Below are 17,273 nucleotides of genomic sequence, written 5' to 3'. Positions count from 1 at the left end.
AAGCAGTGTCACTCGTGCTGCAGTCACAACGTGACCTTTCACGGGCTAGTAAGCAATCAGTGTGCTGATCCCTATGATTTTGACAGACCCAAAACAGATCTCATAGTTAGAAGAGAATGTCAAGCCCAGCAGGACTTGCATGGGTCAGTTCCAAGAGTTTTGATTAAAGGCACAACATAGGTCTTCTAGTATTTTTATTTGTATAATTTAAAGGGTTACTACACTTTAATTCGAAAATGTATGGTATATATTTCTTATAATGGTGGATGCTTTTGACCCTTCCTCTAGTAGAACGAAGTATTGCCCAGGTGTGGGTTCCAAGTGACCCCAGGTTTTAACCAGAGCAGGGGACAATGGACTCTGTGAGCTAGTGCCCACCGGGTCTCACCTGGGATGACCTCCACTAATGGTTGAGAGAACCATAACACTGCAGTGAAGTTGTAGGTGGTAGGCAGTTGAAGTTGTTATCCGGCCTGAAGTCAAGGGCAGGCAGCAGACAAATGAAGCACAAATGTCAGTAAAAGACACCAGTTATCTTTAACCTCCTTAGCGGTAACCCCGTGCTAGACACGGGGTAAGCCGCCGGAGGGTGCCGCTCAGGCCCTGCTGGGCCGATTTACATAATTTTTTTTTGCTACACGCAGCTAGCACTTTGCTAGCTGCGTGTGCATGACGATCGCCGCCGCTGCCCGCCGATTCGCCGCTATCCGCGCCGCCCCCCCCAGACCCTTTTCGCTGCCTGGCCAATCAGTACCAGGCAGCGCCGAGGGGTGGATCGGAATGCCTGCTGACGTCACAATGTCGCCATGGCGACGGGGAAGCCCATACAGGGAATCCCGTTCAGAACGGGATTCCCTGCAGGGTAAAGGCGCCGGCGGCGATCGGAGGGGTGGGAGGGATAGCGGAGGGAGGGGGGAAACATGTAGCTAGCGCTAGGCTAGCTACATGCTTTAAAAAAAAATAAATTAAAAAGTACTACGCTGCCCCCTGGCGGATTTTTTGTACCGCCAAGGGGGTTAATGTACCCCAATGTATAGCTTTCCAAAGTTGAACACTATTCCTTTTCCACATCCTAGAAATCCTCCCACCTACTTAGCAGCACCCCAAACATAAAATCCTATATGCTCTTGTAAGGCTTTCAGGCAATCACTGGTTTCCTTTCAGATCCTATATCACAATCTCCACTGTGCTCTTCACCTATAGTCAAGCTCCCCCCCCCCCCGAACGGGAGACTGAATATGCCTACCTGACTTTGGGTGCCCCCAGGACTAACTGCATGCATTGAAGATATAGAATTTAAGGCCAAGAAAACCAGTGAAGGACCAAAAATCCAAATGGAGGCAGAGTCACGGCTGGATTTACCATAAGGCACTGTAGGCATGTGCCTACAGGCGACTGATGATGGAAAGGCGGCTCTCTCCCCTCCCCCAAAGCCTCCCTCCCTATGCAGAGTCCTGAGCAGAGTATAAATGTGTGGTTACTCACCCAGCTCTCGGCATTCCACTAACGAGATCTCCCTTCAGCCAGAGGCACCACTAGCTACTTAATACTGAGGATACTTCTGGCTATCCAATACTAAGTGGCACCTGTAGCTACCTATGATGGGCAAGGGAAGTAAGGGAGAAGTGACAGCTGTGCCCGCCAACACACTTGCGGTGCAGTTTGGTGGGGTGTGTAGGTTCATGGAGGGTGAAGTCTAGGGTGCCAGGACATCTGTGCCTATAGGCTCCTGTGAGGTAAATTTGGACCAGGGCAGAGTCCAGGAACTAGGCCAAAGATGAATACTGGAGTTCAGGTGACTATAAAACCTGGGACCAGAAAAACTCAAAGTCAGGGGTCATATACGAAAGATCAAAAAGCCAGATGGGAAACAAAGGATGAGACAGGAGCATCGACATAATGGCAGAGGTCAAGGCAGGTGGCAATCCAATTCATAGTCAGGGGTTAAACAGGGGTAGTAACAGTAATAAATCCGAATCACACTCAGCAGCTTAGCATTAGCATCAAACCACTAACATAGGTGAAGTACACTGGCTTTTACTTAGGAGCCATTGAAGCGTGAGTACTATTGGCCAACTTTCACTTTAGTCCAAAACTTACCTCTGATGGCTAGTGGCACCACCAAAGTGAATACGATGAACAACACATGCCCATCTATAGGGATTGCACGTGTGCCACTGGAGCTACTGCGCTGGTCACTGGGCAAAAGAGAGAGCCAATTGCTCGAATCAGCTCCCGGAAGCATGGGGATCCTGGTGGGATATGTTTGTGGCAGCTTTCTTCAAGTCCTAGCAATCTCCCAACATAGACCTCCCATAGCATAAAATTCTGTTTCATCTCCACCATGTCCTAGATACTCCATCCCAACTTAAATGTAGTAAACTCACTGGGAAAAAGGGGAAAAAAATGCAATATCCTTAGAGGTGTGCCACAACACCTTCAATACATTTATACCAACACAAGGATTTAATGGAAAAACTTGAGAAAACTCCCCAAAAGTTTGTATGCAAAAAAGTACAAAACTACTTTATTAATCCCAAAAGACAAAGATGTGCAAAAATATTCGTATAATATATTCTTCAGATAAAAAAAAAAAGAAAGGATCCAAATACCTAATAAAAAGTTCAGCTTTGAAATACCTGTTGTCTGGGGTCCTTGAACCCGGTGCCGAAAATGAACAGGGTCAACATTACACTGACTAATGTGTTGTATGAAATTTTGGTGATGTGGGCCATATGATGCTTTGACGAGGTGGGGCGTGATGCTTTGTAAAGGTGGGCCATGGGATGCTTTGGTAAGGTGAGACATGTGATGCTTTGGTGAGGTGGGCTAAGTGGTGCTTTGGTGAGGTGGGCTAAGTGGTTCTTCGGCGAGGTGGAACATGTGATGTTTTGACTAGGTGGGCCATGTGATGCTGTGGTGAGGTGGGGCATGTTATGCCTTGACAAAGTGGGCCATGTGATGCTTTGGAGAGGTGGGACATATGATGCTTTGGCAAGGTGGGACATATGATGCTCTAGCAATGACGTACATTGCTTTGATGAGGTGGGACATTTGATGCTGTAGCCAGGGGAAACGTGATGTTTTAGCACGGTGGGATATGTAATGCCGCGTTAGCAAGTTAGGTGGTCTAATGCTGTCACCTCAGCACCGAGGTAGTTGTGCCACTGACTTTGCCAAAATTATAACTGTGTTAGATGATGATCTATCTGATTCATCTCAGTATGTTGGTAAATATGTCTGTGCTTACAAAAGATGGGGCATTATGTGACCATGAAAAAAGCCCTTCCTGTGGTAGGAGCAAATATAGGGTAAATGCTTCGGTAGTATCTGCAAAGCAGGGTGCACTGTCTTGACCCCTTGTGAACAAAATACGGTAAGCACGTAGCCACAAGCTGGATTTAACAGTACACTCAATGCTGAAAACATCTTCAGAAATCCTGTACGAAATAATCTCTTCTCAGGGAGACACAATCATCACAAACAAGTACATAAAGAAGATGTCTGTCCAGGGAAGGAACGTGCTTATTTGCTTGGCAGTGTTTCTTAGTGATAGAGTAAAATAATATAAAAGCATTGAGCAACAGAGGAACACTCATAAGTGTCAATCAGGAGTGCAGAGCGCTGAGGTAATGTTGTCTGAGGGATAATCGCTCTGTTCAGACAACAGACAAGACTTTTATGTGTCTGAATTTTAAGCATAAAAACTCTTGGAATGGAAAGCAATCTCAAGGAAGCGGGGATGCAAACCGTTCCATAACCGTCACATGTATGGCGTACACACATCTGTGGCTAGCCTTAAAGGGACCCTGAGCTCTGCATAAAATTGCAAATTGAACTTACCTGGGGCTTCCTCCAGCCCTCTATAGCCCATGGGGTCCCCCGGCGTCCTCCTGGCTCTCTCACGGTCCAGCTGGCATCTCCATTAATAAGCGATTTTGTTCTGAAGTTGCCCGTACACCCCTGCTGTGCACGCTACCTGTCATCACGCCGGCTCTAAGACTGAACCGCGCATGCGCAGGACTCTTATGCTGGCTGAAGTCGCAGATTAACAGAGCCGCCGGCAGGACCAGGAGTGGAGCTAGGAGGACACCACGGAACCTTGTGCCCTACAGGGGGCTGAAGGAGCCACATGTAAGTCCAAATTGTGATTTTATGCATAGCTTAGGGTCCCTTTAAATTGGACCTGTGTCAAAAATGTGTTTAATAAATCAAATGCATGCAGAGATCTGATCAATTGCGATAAAGTCTTGCCCACTGCCTGTTTTATTTTTTGTGGCCTTTAGGCTTTCTAATCTTGGGTCCCTTATTAAAACTGTAATTTATAGAACTGCGATTATGGGAATAAATGCATTGAAAATGGTTTTGCAGAAACTTTAAACGTAAGCCTGCAGTTGATCACTGGTGACCGGCTCTTTTTGTTTTGGTTTGGAAATTAAAGTGTACCTGAGTCAAATCTTGAGTCAAAAATTAAATACTTACCTAAGGAGAGGGGCTTTGGTGTCCTGAGGAGGTGTGGACACGTGAAACAGCTGTCGGCGCAGGCAGCTCTTTTGTCTTCGTTGTAACCTCATACTGTGCTTGAATAAAGTTTTCCCTGAATTGGAGTACTGGAACCCATCTACTTCATTGGTATTACCAAAGAAGTGGGAATCCTCTGGATCCTCAGGCTTCCCACACCATCCTTTGGTCCACGGTTGCAGAGGGCAGAACCCCTCCCCCCCCCTAAAAAAAAGAACTCCGACAAGAGCTTGTTGAAATTCAATCTTGTGCACAGCCGTACATTAAGAGGAGCACGGTTGAGATGTGCAGAAGGGTCGTGGACAGCAGCGGAGGTCCGAGGACAGATTGGGGAATCTCTAGAGCAGGGGTCTCAAACTCGCGGCCCGCGGGCCATTTGCGGCACTCGATACAATATTTTGTGGCCCTCGCCTGCAAAAGCTTCCTTATAGTTCGCTTCAGTGCTCCCAAGTAATCCACCGCATCCCCGCCGCTAAACGAGGGCTGCAGAGCCCCCAAATCGCCCGGGGGGCAATCCGCCGGCATTTCCTGGAAGGGGCAGAGCATTCAGCTTCAGCTCTGCTCCTCCTGACGTCAATCGCCACACGGATCGCCGCCTCTCCCCGCCCCTCTCTGTGAAGGAAGAGTGAGAGGGGCGGGCAGAGGCAGCGATGCGCCGTGATTGTGAAATTCCTTATGCGGCTCAGCCTCATCCTGACTTTGCCTCCTGCGGCTCCCAGATAAATTGAGTTTGAGACCCCTGCTCTAGAGGATCCAGAGGCTTCCCTTTTCATAGGTGAGTATTTTATTTTTGACCCAAGGGTCCCTTGGGTTCACTTTAAAAATAAAACACAAATCAAGTTCCATTCCACTGTGGCTTGAAGTCACCCATTAGTACAGTAACCAGGTCGTTCAAGCTGTAACCATGGAAAGATATCCGGTATGCAGACACTGGGAGATCAGTCCGATCATTGTTAAAATAATTAAATTAAAGTTTTAAAATTTAAAATGTATGTTTATACATATGTATAAAATGTACATTTGTTCCAGAGTAAAATGCAGTATAAATGTATTTTATCCTATATCGCTGTCATCATTAACAAAAGGTTGTTAAAATCTTAGAAAACTGACAGGTTTTTAACTAGTCAATCTCCTCATATGGGGTTCTTAGGATTTTCTTTATTTTTAAAAACACTTCCTGAATGGCAGTTGCTCAGTTCAACTGCCAAAACATTGTGCAAGCAAGTGGGGAGGCCGGCCGGCATGTTTGTTTGTATAGATCTTTTTCAGGGAGTGCTTTAAGAAATATTGAGAATCCCCAATGAGGAGATGGACTAGTCCAAGACCAGTCAGATTTTAAATGCTTACTGTAAGCGACAACAACATAGTAGTAAGTAAATTATAGAGCATTTTTCCCTGGGAGAAATGTACTTCTTATACACGTGAATTTTAAATTTTTAACAATAGTTGTCCTTTAATAGTGAATCTACAGTATGCATGTCCATAAGCTTAATCTGGCGGCTATGCTGCGCAGGAGGATTTCTCAGGCCCTGCTGGGCCGATTTGCATAATTTTTTTTTTGCTACACGCAGCTAGCACTTTTTTTTGCTACACGCAGCTAGCACTTTACTAGCTGTGTGTGCACTCCGATCGCCGCCGCTACCCACCGATTCGCCGCTACCCGACCGTGCCGCCCCCCCCCCCCCCAGAGCCCATGCGCTGCCTGGCCAATTCGTGCCAGGCTGCGCTGAGGGGTGGATCGGGACTCCCTTTGACGTCACGACGTTGATGACGTCTGTGACGTCATCCCGCCCATCGCCATGGCGACGGGGAAGCTCTAATGGAAATCCCGTTCAGAATGGGATTTCCGGACGGGCTTGATCGCCGGAGGGTGGGGGGATGCCGCTGCACAGCGGCTGTCATGTAGCGAGCCCTACATGACAATATAAAAAAAAACATGACAAATAAAAAAAAACCTGCTGCGCTGCCCCCTGGCGGTTTTTAATAGACCGCCAGGAGGGTTAAGAAGTCTTCATGTGGCAGAAACAGGCCAAGCTCTGCTTCAGCAAATGAACATAAACAGCTTCCCTATTTACAACAATCAAACTGATCTCCCAATTTATGTCTACAATTGTAATAAGGAAATAGCAATCAATTATTTTTCAGATTTCTAGCCCAGGTCATGTAATCTGCAGGGATAGGAAGCAGGAGGTTAGAGTGCCGGATAGCCGCAGAGGTTTTAAGCGGAGCATAAAAGAAATTTGGGAGCAGGAGCTATGCTATAAACTATTTTAGTGTTTTTGTCTATAAATTATATTTAGCCATTTTCTATAAACACCACTTGCGGACCACAAGTTTACACCCCCCTAGTGACCAGGTGATTTTTTTACAATTCAGCACTGCGCAGCTTTCAACAGTTTATTGCACAGTCATACAACTTCGAACCCAAATTAATCTTACCTCCTTTTCTTGTCACTAGTAGGGCTTTCTTTTGGTGGTCTCTGATCGCTGTTGCAATCGTTTTTTTTTTTTTTTAAAGAAAGAGCATTTTTTTTCATCTGTTATAGTTCCCCTCCCTCCCCCCTTCCCCCCCTAAATTGGCTCTAATTGGGTTAGGCATCAGCTGGGGGGATGGTTAGGGTTAAGCATCGGTATAGGGAAGGTTCTGTGTTAGAATCGGGTTAGGTTTAGCTGTAGTAAAATACCGGTGCTTCATAATTTGCATTTCATAATAGTAGAATATCAGTAAATGTACCAATTTTCTGCCAGCTGATATTTTGGGCACCAACATTTTTGGGTGCCCTTTTTGCATGGGTGCCCTTTTTTCTGAAGATTCCTAACAGGATGCCAGATGGATGTGTCAGAGTCTGCTGATAACTGCTGGTGTGTAGGGAGCGTTCCAATGCTTGCTGCTCTTTGCCAATAATTACTCACAATGGAAGGATGGAGTTATTGCTGAGTTACTGGACGCTCCGTACTTTAAAGGTTACACAAAAGGAGTACTGATTTCATTGTTCGAAAATCTGAGCTTACAAATTTTGAATTTTTGATAATTATAGCTGACTGCAACTTGAAATGGAAAAAAACATTTTTAACAATATTAAAAAATGAAATTTGTAGTGGTGGTGATATGTCATAACATTTCTTTTAGCAGATTTTCAATTTAAACAATACTGGATGTCCGTTAGTGAACCTCAAGAAATATTCTGTAATAAATTCCAAGAAAGTAAACATCAAATAAGAGGTTGAGCATTGTGTGTTCTATTTGCACTGACAGTCGTTTTTTCGAAGACTTGATTGTGGCCACGGATCAGAGACATGAGCTTGCTACATAAGGAACTCTTTTCATTTGGTCTATAGAACTGACCATCTAAAAAAAAGTACCCCCCCCCCCCCCTCAAAACAAAAATGGATTATGGAAAAGGAATTTCTTTAAAGAGAAACTTTAATAATACCAAGTACATAATTAATACATTTGCTTATTATTTAGTCATTGATTGCCCACTGTACTGTAAAGTTTTTCCTCACTATGATTTACATTCAAAAATGATGAGTAGAAACAACTCCTGGTCTGCCAAAGTGCATGAGAGGAGAAGGCTTTGTGACCTCATAGTCTAGGCCAGTGATGGCTAACCTTGGCACTCCAGTAGTGGTGGAACTACAAGTCCCATGAGGCATAGCAATACTCTGACAGCTCTAAGCATAACTCAGGGAGGCAGAGGCATGATGGGATTTGTAGTTTTGTCACAGCTGGAGTGCCAAGGTTAGCCATCACTGGTCTAGGCTAAACATCACAGAATAAGGCCGGTTTTACATTTATTTTTTTGTGTTGCGGTGGGAATGTGATGCTCCTGCCGCAACCACAAATAATGAGTGTGACAACAGCGTCATATGCATAGCACCACCCCTGCTCAGCGACGTACTCCCTGCTGCTACCACTTAAAGTGTAAATGTCGGGCATAAAATAAAAAATCAACTCTTTATTTTCATCTGGTAAACAAGTAATAAGGATGCTAACCAGGCAATCCAAAAGTTAAAAATCACTCCCCATACACACGCTCAACAGTGGTCTTTTATGCTTTCACAACTTTTGTTGTGAATCCCCTAAAAAAAGTCTCTTGCTATTGTTTAAACAGCTGATAAGACTGATAAGAAGTCAATCCAACTGTTGGATTGACTTCTTATCAGTCTTTGGGGCTTACTTTTCTTCTCCATAAAGCCCCATCTACACCATACAATTTGTGTTCAATACGATTCAATTAGATTTGATTCAATTAGATTCGATTCATTGATTCCATTCTATTCAATCGACATGTCCGATCGAGATTTGATTCAATTCAATTTGCCATTGCAAAACAATGGCAAGTTGAATCAAATCGAATCCCAATAGGACTTGTGGGATTGAATCAAATCAATGAATCGAATCGCATTGAATCAGACAAAAAATTGTATGGTGTAGATGGAGCTTAAAACACCATTCCCCAGTTTCCCTGGCTCTTATTTGTTATATCTGCCGCACAAAGGAAATTGCAGGGCATGCTGGGGTTTCTTTTTTTCTTCTTTACTTTCCCCTCAGACTTAACTAATGCAGCCTGATTGGCTGAAACCTCTTTCCCTCCTGATTTCCCCTGCCACACCTCTGTTCTGGCTTCAAGATAGACAGAGTCAAGATGGAAAATCCCAAGGAGGATTTTATCTTTTTTTTTTTACTATAAAAAATATCACTGAAATAAAAATGTGGACATTGCAATACTTATGTTATGTAAGTAGAGCAAGTATTTATCTACTTATATATGTGTTTTTCTGAGATGGTATGGCTGACAGCTCCTCTTTACGTCATAGGGAATCAGAACCACTAGGATCTTTGTATACAAACCACAAGCTTCCCTACATAAAGAGGTATGAAACTCAAATTCTATCTGTGGTCTAAAACAGTGGTCCTCAAACTAAGGCCCGCGGGCCGAATGCGACCCCCTGAGGCTCTTTTACCAGCCCCCCCCACACACAAAATGTATTACTTATAGATGCGGTCAGCTAAATCTTTAAATATTTGTGGTCCCTATATATAGCAGTGCTGGCACCACCCATCCACATGGAAGCCAGAAAGCAGTCATTCGCTGGTTTCCAATCCAATTCCACATCAGGTCAGGTGACACTGCTGTCCAATTGGACTTCAGGTTGTCACCTGGGTATGCTTCACTGTCTGGCCCACAAAGACATCATTTTATGTATACTCCGGCCCCCCAGCAGTCTGAAGTATGTTGACCTGGCCATCGACTCAAAATGTTTGGGGACCCCTGGTCTAAAACATTAACAGAGCATAAAACTAATAGGGAAAAAAAAGATATTATTAATTTTCAAGTTACTGGCTAATAATTCAAATCCCCACTTCATTTACAAGTTAATTAATAAGTAATTGATACTGCTGTATAAAGGGGTGAAGAACAGAACTTTATGCTCAGCAATTACTTTATTACAAGACAATCTCATAATTTGGATCACATAATAATGGGCAATGATGACGACCATCTCGGCCGAGAACCTCACATATGTACAGTAGCCCCCGATGCCCCACAATGTCTCATCCAGCGATCAGCCTGGCAGATCTCTTCAGCTGAGTGAAGGCCTCTCTTGCATCTCTTCGTCAGCCCTCTTGCCAATCAGACCAGCAGGCGGAGCTCTAAAAACATGCATTTGTAACATTTCCATGAATAAAAATAGCTACAAAAATAAATATAACTAAACAGATGGAGGGTAATTTACAAAGCTGAGGGACTGCAGTTGGTGGTCCTTTGATCTTGTGCAGTTCCTATCCCCACAATAGGAGCAATGCGCCCAGCCCACCAGTTTAGTGGTAGCATCAGTGTGAGGAATGTCAGGGAAAGTGTTTTTAAATAACTCAGGAGATATTTACACTCAGAAGAAAGATATTGCAGGAGTTGCGAAAATCCCTATCCCGGCTTTTCACAGTTTTCATAAATCAGGCCCTGTATGTTCCTTTAAATAGCTTGCAAATGCTGACTGTCAGCGTTCTGCTAACCACTATAGCTCTTGAGTTATTACTGAAAAATCTCTCTTTTAGTATTCTTAATAGTATTCCCCTGTGCATTATGGCTTGCTTGTGCAGAGCTGCTCTTGATAAGACCACAGATGGCAGCTGTTTTCCATTATCAGTATTTTGAAACCTTATGACATGTAACAGCTGGATGTAATGGTCTCACCTAGAGCAGCTCTGCAATATAATTACTGTCTGTCTCTCTTCCACATACTCCCCTTCGAGCACAGTAATCCCACAGGATTATTACCTAGACTCCACCATCTCCATTAAATTACGGGCCAGATTTCAACTATGTAAACCCCTCCCACCTTCCTTTCAAAGACCAGACACTTTTTTGGCGGCTTTTGCTGGGCCTTCAAGTTTTTTTGACACAGTTAGGGATGACTTGCTAAAAATAATTAAATGAGAATTCAAGAATGCCTTAAATAAATGTGTGCCTCTAGATATGTCAGCTATTGCAATTTCAACAATCACCCTGCATTCGATATACTTTAACGGCTGATTTAAAGCTATATGCTCACTTTCAGATGTCTTCTGGATCGTGTGTACTGATCCCTGCCAGGCGACAGAGCGCTGGCTGACAATGCATAGGTTGCTATGCAGGGGGGTGGAGGGACAACGAGTGCATAAGATAGGGCAGTTTCCGGTGGTGCGGGGAGAACAATGACACCGTGCAGTGCTCGGTCGTAGGGTGTTGCTAAAGATCCAACATGCTGAATCTTTATCGATTGTCATGCAGCTGCTGTACACAGGTTGGTCTGACGCCCGACGCCATGGAGGCCATTATCGTCTGCCAAGTTCAGCCCAGCAAGCATGGGTGTGAACCTTAATTGTTAAAATAACACTTGCAACGCTAGTGCAACTGTCAATTATTTGTCAATCTTTCTTCAGCACTATGGACTGGTTTACATCCTCCATTTTTTTTATAGTTTCTTTTTATTGTTTCATAATTTTGTGAACATGACCACTTTTTCCTCCCAGCACTTTTAATCCATTCTGCCCTATTATGCAGGCTAGAATTGCCAGAATGGCTGAGCTCGTGAGTGTGGGGTTCTGCTGCCAGAATAATACCGGCAGCTTACATGGATCACATATGTGGATAAAATGCTAGAGGTTGCCAGAAATACCTTCCTTACCATGCAAAAAACCTTTATCTTGCTTCAAAGACAGGGGAATCATCCCCATTTCCAGGGTTCAGGATGTGATAGGTATAACTAAAGGACTTTAAAGGACAACTGAAGTGAGTGGGATATGGAAGCTGTCCTTTTTATTTCCTTTTAAACACTGCAAATTGGATGGCTGCCCTAGTAATTCTCTGACTCTAGTTCTGGGCATACACGGCTCGACGCAGGCTTATCAATCGAGCCGCTGATGGCTCGATTGATAATATCGGACGTGTCTGATCACCGCGGGGATCGATTCCGTGCTCGATACCCGTGGGCGGACAATAGCGTTGAATCGAGCGGAAGATAAGAAGCGCCCGCGGGGACGAGCATGAATCGATCCGGGCGCACGCACAGACGAGCGGGGATATGGCGGGGACGCGGCGGGAGTCGATCCGGCGGCTAATCGGCTGCCGGATCGACCCGTGTATGCCCAGCATAATGCTAGATACACACCATACACTTTTCTGTTGGATTTTCTGTTAAATTTACCTGCCAGATAGATAATTTCCAACATGTTGGAAATTATCTATCTAACCATATATCTGCCTAGCAATTAGGCATTGTTCTACTCAGCAGGAGATAACCAGAAGACAATAATCCAGACATAATGACCAGTCTCTACCAGTATTTTACAGAAGATAAATTAAAAATTAAAATCTAACAGAAAATTGTGTGGTGTGTACTAGGCACAATAGACCCTGAACAAGCATGCAGAACAGATGTTTCTGAATGGATTAACCACATGCTTGTTGCAGGTATGTGATTCAGACACTACTGAACCAAAGAGATCAGCAGCACTGCCAGGCAATTGGTATTAGTTAAAAGGAAATACATATGGCAATCACCATATCCCTCTCAGTTCGGGAGTGGCTTAAAAACCACTTACCACTCAGGGACTTTTACCCTTACAAACTAGAGCAATTTTCACCCTCAGTGCTCCTAACTTTCATTTGCCAATAACTTTATCACTACTTACTGTATAGCACCAAAGTAATCTATACGTTTTTTTGTTTTTTTGCCACAAATTAGGCTTTATGGGGAAGGAGATATTTGTTTTAGGTAATTACGTCTTTTTCTATTCATTTCTAAGGGAAAAAAGGAGGGGAAAATACACTTTTTTTTTCCAATTCTATACCCTATAGTTTTAAAATAAACAATGCTACTGTAAATAAAACTCACACATTGTATTTGCTCATTTGTCCTGGTTATTATAATGTTTAAAGTATGTCCTAGAACAATGTGTGGTGACAATATAATATTTTGAAAGGAAGGTGTATTTTGTACTAGATCAATAATTACATGCCCTTTTTGCATAAATAACAGTAATATACCCTCATTACATACATAGTAAAAAAAAGTAAATTTTTACACTCAGAAGAAAGTTATTGCAGGAGTTGCAAAAATCCCTATCCCGGCTTTTCACAGATTTCATGAATCAGGCCCTGTATGTTCCTTTAAATAGCTTGCAAATGCTGACTGTCAGCGTTCTGCTAACCACTATAGCTCTTGAGTTATTGCTGAAAAATCTCTCTTTTAGTATTCATAATAGTATTCCTCTGTGCATTATGGCTTGCTTGTGTAGAGCTGCTCTAGATAAGACCGCAGCCTTTTTCTATTATCAGTATTTTGAAACCTTATGACATGTAACAGCTGGATGTAATGGTCTCACCTAGAGCAGCTCTGCAATATAATTACTCTCTGTCTCTCATCCACATACTCCCCTTCGACCACAGTAATCCCACAGGATTATTACCTAGGCTCCACCATCTCCATTAAATTACGGGCCAAATTTCAACTATGTAAACCCCTCCCACCTTCCTTTCAAAGACCAGACACTTTTTTGGCGGCTTTTGCTGGGCCTTCAAGTTTTTTTGACACAGTTAGGGATGACTTGCTAAAAAGAATTAAAAGAATTAAATGAGAATTCAAGGATGCCTTAAACAATGCTACTGTAAATAAAACCCACACATTTTGTTTGCTCATTTGTACTGGTTATTATAATGTTTAAAGTATGTCCCTAGAACAATGTGTGGTGACAATATAATATTTTGAAAGGAAGGTGTATTTTGTACTAAATCAATAATTACATGCCCTTTTTGCAAAAATAACAGTAGTATACCCTCATTACATACATAGTAAAAAAAAAGAAAATATTTATATTTAATAATTATAATGCTGTCCCTTTTTTAACAAGTGTTTTATATTGGTAACTATGAGGAACAGGGGAGGGGGAAGAAGGGTTTAGTTTATTTTTATTTAATTTATATATAGTGTAAAATGTGTATTTTCAATTTATGTTTTTGTTTTACCACTAGATGTCCATACACACACTATTCTGTGTTCTCTGAACAGAGTTCAAAACACACAGGCAGTGTTGTTACAAGAATGATTATTGGCTTCTCCTGGAAGCCATGATCATTCCTCTACAGGAACTTTGATTGGCTCTGGGAACACATGGTCCAATGGAGCCCCTCTGTCCCTCAGAGGGGCTCACATTTAGTGTTGGGCGAACATCTAGATGTTCGGGTTCGGGCCGAACAGGCCGAACATGGCCGCGATGTTCGGGTGTTCGACCCGAACTCCGAACATAATGGAAGTCAATGGGGACCCGAACTTTTGTGGTTTGTAAAGCCTCCTTACATGCTACATACCCCAAATTTGCAGGGTATGTGCACCTTGGGAGTGGGTACAAGAGGAAAAAAAAATTAGCAAAAAGAGCTTATAGTTTTTGAGAAAATCGATTTTAAAGTTTCAAAGGGAAAACTGTCTTTTAAATGCGGGAAATGTCTGTTTTCTTTGCACAGGTAACATGTTTTTTGTCGGCATGCAGTCATAAATGTAATACATATAAGAGGTTCCAGGAAAAGGGACCGGTAACGCTAACCCAGCAGCAGCACACGTGATGGAACAGGAGGAGGGTGGCGCAGGAGGAGAAGAAGGCCACGCTTTGTGAGACACAACAACCCCGGCCTTGCATGAGGGCAAGAAGCGTGCGGATAGCAGGCTTTGTACCGCCATGCAGTCATAAATGTAATAAAGATAAGTGGTTCAATAAACAGGGACCACGCGGCAACGCTAACCCAGCAGCAGCAGACGTGATGGAACAGGAGCAGGCGCAGGAGGAGAAGGCCACGCTTTGTGAGACACAACAACCCAGGCCTTGCATGAGGGCAAGAAGCGTGCGGATAGCAGGCTTTGTACGGCCATGCAGTCATAAATGTAATAAAGATAAGTGGTTCAATAAACAGGGACCACGCGGCAACGCTAACCCAGCAGCAGCAGACGTGATGGAACAGGAGGAGGCGCAGGAGGAGAAGGCCACGCTTTGTGAGACACAACAACCCAGGCCTTGCATGAGGGCAAGAAGCGTGCGGATAGCATGCTTTGTACCGCCATGCAGTCATAAATGTAATAAAGATAAGTGGTTCAATAAACAGGGACCACGCGGCAACGCTAACCCAGCAGCAGCAGACGTGATGGAACAGGAGCAGGCGCAGGAGGAGAAGGCCACGCTTTGTGAGACACAACAACCCAGGCCTTGCATGTGGACAAAAAGCGTGCGGATATAGCAGCAATGCTTTTTGCCGCCATGCAGTCATAAATGTAATACAGATGAGAGGTTCAATAAACAGGGCCCGGAAACGCAACACCATCCCAGATGTTCATTGGTCATGTTACTTGGTTGGGGTCCTGGAGTGTTGCGTAGTCATTTCCAATCCAGGATTGATTCATTTTAATTTGAGTCAGACGGTCTGCATTGTCTGTAGAGAGGCGGATACGCCGATCTGTGACGATGCCTCCGGCAGCACTGAAACAGCGTTCCGACATAACGCTGGCTGCCGGGCAAGCCAGCACCTCTATTGCGTACATTGCCAGTTCGTGCCAGGTGTCTAGCTTCGATACCCAATAGTTGAAGGGTGCAGATGGATGGTTCGACACAGCTACGCCATCTGACATGTAGTCCTTGACCATCTTCTCCAGGCGATCGGTGTTGGAGGTGGATCTGCACGCTTGCTGTTCAGTGGGCTGCGGCTGCATGGGTGTCAGAAAATTTTCCCACTCCAAGGACACTGCCGATACCATTCCCTTTTGGGTACTAGCTGCGGCTTGCGTTGTTTGCTGCCCTCCTGGTCGTCCTGGGTTTGCGGAAGTCAGTCTGTCTGCGTACAACTGGCTAGAGGAGGGGGAGGATGTCAATCTCCTCTCTAAAGTCTCCACAAGGGCCTGCTGGTATTCTTCCATTTTGACCTGTCTGACTCTTTCTTCAAGCAGTTTTGGAACATTGTGTTTGTACCGTGGATCCAGAAGGGTATAAACCCAGTAATTGGTGTTGTCCAGAATGCGCACAATGCGTGGGTCACGTTCAATGCAGTCTAGCATGAATTGAGCCATGTGTGCCAGAGTCCTACCAGAATCCTCATCATCCTCTTGTGAGCGTTGTGATAGTTGTTGTGATGCATCATAGTCGTCACCTTCCTCCTGGTCTGCTTCTGCTGACCATTCGCGTTGAATTGTGGAAGTCCAACGTGCACCGCTCTGGCCCTCGTCAGTGGTGGCATGAAATTCCTGCTCCAACTCCAGCTGTTCCTCCTCCTCTTCTTCGTCATAGCTGCTGGGGCCAGCGTTCCCTGAGGCGGATGGCCTGATGTTGGTACCATCACGCTGATCGTTTTCTCCTTCAGATTCCCCCAGTTGCATCATGACAGCTGTTTCCTTGATTTTTAACATCGACCTCTTCAGTAAACACAGCAGTGGTATGGTAATGCTGACTGAAGAGTTGTCACTGCTCACAAGCAACGTGGATTGCTCAAAATTTTGGAGGACTTGGCAGAGGTCCAACATGTTGGCCCAATCGGATCCACAGAAGCTTGGCAGCTGGCCGGATGCGCCTCGGTACTGCGCCGTCATGTACTGGACCACTGCACTCTTCTGCTCGCAAAAGCGGGCTAGCATGTGCAGCGTAGAATTCCAGCGCGTAGGGACATCACACAGCAAGCGATGGTGGGGGAGATTGAAGCGCTCCTGCATCTTGGCGAGTGCCCCCGAAGCAGTACTGGAATTTCTACAATGTTTGGACACTCGACGCACCTTCAACAGCAGATCGGGCACGCCTGGGTATGTCCTCAGGAACCGCTGAACTACTAGGTTCATCACGTGCGCCAGGCAAGGGATGTGTGTCAGCTTAGCCAACCTTAAAGCGCGAATGAGATTACTCCCATTATCACACACAACCATGCCCGGTTTCAGGTCCAGCGGTGCCAGCCACAAATCCGTCTGTTCCTTTATTCCCCTCCAAATTTCCTCCCCTGTGTGCTGCTTATCCCCAAGGCAGATTAGCTTCAGCAACGCTTGCTGACGCATGCCAACAGCTGTGCTGCACTGCTTCCACGATCCTACTGCTGCTGGGTTAGCGTTTCCGGATGAGGTACAGCTTTGAGATGCGTTGGAGGAGAAGGAGTCAGAGAGGTAGGTGCTGCTGTTATCCAGTGGGAGGGACGGCGGTGCAGCTGTTTGTGGCGTGGGCAACACCCGTGCCGTAGCAGGTGAGG

The sequence above is a fragment of the Hyperolius riggenbachi genome, chromosome 1 (genome assembly GCF_040937935.1).
Source record: "Hyperolius riggenbachi isolate aHypRig1 chromosome 1, aHypRig1.pri, whole genome shotgun sequence".
Lineage (NCBI taxonomy): Eukaryota > Metazoa > Chordata > Amphibia > Anura > Hyperoliidae > Hyperolius > Hyperolius riggenbachi.
Note: the sequence above shows the minus strand (reverse complement) of the source record.